General features: G+C 44.6%; 1 non-coding gene across 1 annotated transcript; it reads right to left on the bottom strand.

Annotated features, from left to right (window-relative positions):
* Positions 1-778: 778 nt before the first annotated feature.
* LOC141593275 (small nucleolar RNA R71) lies at positions 779-885 on the bottom strand. Its single transcript, XR_012521375.1, has one exon. It is a non-coding gene; the product is annotated as a small nucleolar RNA R71 (small nucleolar RNA).
* Positions 886-2483: the final 1598 nt, after the last annotated feature.

Below are 2483 nucleotides of genomic sequence, written 5' to 3'. Positions count from 1 at the left end.
CTACTACATTTTAGTTGAGACCGTTAGGTTTTATCTTTGATAGGGTTGCGATAGCCGTGTCAAATTTTGGCGCCGTTGCCGGGGAAGCAATTGTTCAATTTATTAGTTGTTTTATTTTTAGTCCTTCTCAGTCTAAGGGACACCCGTTCCTTAGACTATTCTTATATTCTGTTTATAGTTTCCTCTTATGCGCAGGTCACAGGGCGGTGAATTATTGCCTTATAATCCTAAACTTGAGAAATCCTTGCGCGAGTTGTGGCGTTCACAGAGGGTATTGCCGACAGAGGAAGAGCTAAGTACTCTGTCTAGTTATTACGAGAACGCTTTGTTTGAGGAGAATCCACCTTCATCTCCAGTTTCCAATTCATCAGTTGAGACAGTCACTTCTCCAGACTTTCTAGAAATGGTCAAGAAGCAACTATTGCCATCCTCCGAGCCGACACCGCAAATCTCCATAAGGGGTTTGTATTACCAGGGGAGGCGAGAAAATTCGAGCCGAAGCGCCTTATATCAATCTGGTTGAGAAAAACCAATTTGGGGAACTGCAAATGAAGATGCAAATAAGCACATGGAGACTTTTATCGATTATTGTCGCTCCATACCTCCACTGTTGGGCGTGACCCAGGATCAGATAAAAGAAACCATGTTTATTTTCTCACTCCGAGATGCTGCAAGGGAGTGGTACAGGGATTTGGACCGGGAAGCTCACGGTATAACTGACTGGAATTCGCTGGCTTTGACATTTTACAAGAAGTACTTTTCTACATCGAAGACTATTGCCATTAGAGCTCAGATCACGAGCTTTAAACAGGGGCCTGATGAGAAGTTTCATGAAGCATTGGTCCGATTCAAGAAGCTGGTGCGAACCATTCCGCACCATGGGTTCGAGAAGTGGAGTCTTTGTAATCAGTTCTATAACGGGTTGTACGACGATCAGAGAGCTATTTTGGATGTCATGACCAATGGCCGATTTGCTGAGAACATGGGAGAGACTAAGGGGTGGAAGATCATTGATGATTTGGCCACTCATAAGGCTGAGTATGGGAACTCCAGAGGCAATCAAAGAAGAGCTGCTGAATCTTCTTCTGTAGCTGCATTAGAAGCTCTTACCGCGAGGTTTGACAAATATGAGTTGGGAGGAGCTTCCAAAGGAGGGATGTATCAGGTAAATGCTGTTTCAGACGGTCCTTTCGTCTGTAGAAGATGTGGAGCTGAGGGACATGTTTCTGAGAATTGTCCTAGCCCTTTTGAGCAATGTGCTGCCTTTCAACATTACAGGCAGACAAATACCTATTACGAGCCGAATGTCCATCCCAATTTGAGGTGGACAAGCCAAAATGTGCTCAATCCTACTGCTCCTCCGAACCAGCAGCGGCCGTATATTCCTCCACACAAGAATCAACAAGGCTATCAGAAGCCTCCTTCTTTCAATCCTCCTAACCATGGTGCATCATCTTCCGGTGGGGTGAGTGAAATGGGTGAGCTTAAGTCCATGATGCAAGCCATTACAAAGCAGCTTCAGCTGAGTGATCAACAAAGAAGCTCAAGTGATCAACAGAGAGATGCGTCCATAAAGACACTTGAAACTCAAGTTGCCCAACTAGCCGCGAATCAGTCCACGAGAAAGCAGGGTCATTTACCGACTCAAAATGAGAAGAATCCACATGAGATGATACATCTGATAGAATTGAGAAGCGGTCTTTCTTATGAGGGTCCAGAAGTGTCGAAATCAGACCCGAAGATAGCTGCAACTGATGGTGAACAGTGTTCTGTTGAGAAAAAAGGGCCAACGACAAAGGAATTACTCGATCGACTGAAATCTGGTGTTGTATCGAGCAGAAATGATGAAGAAACGGGTCGATCGAGTGGTTTTTATGCTCGATCGAGTGAAGAGCAAAGTGGAGTTGGTCGATCGAGTGGAAATTGTACTCGATCGACTGACATTGATGAAGAAACTGCTCGATCGAGTGAGCAAATTGGTCGATCGAGTAGTATTGAAGACGGGAAGCTAATTCGAGAGCCTACTAGTGCTCGTTTAAGTGAGATATCACCGGAAAGACCTCGTTTGAGAGGTAAGAAGCGTCCAAAGGATACTGAACTCGCTCCGGAAGACACTTTGGAAGAGAGAAACAAAGGACTCGAGATACCTATCACGGTTCCTTTCCCGAGGAGGCTGCAAAACACGAAAGCTAATCAACAATTCGGCAAATTTGTCGAACTTCTTAAAAGCCTGGAAGTCACTGTGCCTTTCACTGAGTTGCTGACAAAGGTACCCTCTTATTTAAAATTTATGAAAGAAATTTTGAGTCGTAAGAGGAATATTAATGACAGTGAGACCGTAGCTTTGACTGAGGTACGGTCAGCCCTATTTCAAAATAAGTTACCTCCTAAGCAGTCAGACCCGGGTAGTTTTTCGATTCCGTGTCATATCGGTATGCATTTGATTGATAACGCGCTATGCGATTTAGGCGCTAGCGTAAGTG

This window comes from Silene latifolia, chromosome 7 (assembly GCF_048544455.1).
Source record: "Silene latifolia isolate original U9 population chromosome 7, ASM4854445v1, whole genome shotgun sequence".
NCBI classification, from domain to species: Eukaryota; Viridiplantae; Streptophyta; class Magnoliopsida; order Caryophyllales; family Caryophyllaceae; genus Silene; species Silene latifolia.
The sequence above is the reverse complement of the archived record's forward strand: the minus strand, read 5'-3'. Positions and strand labels throughout refer to the sequence as shown.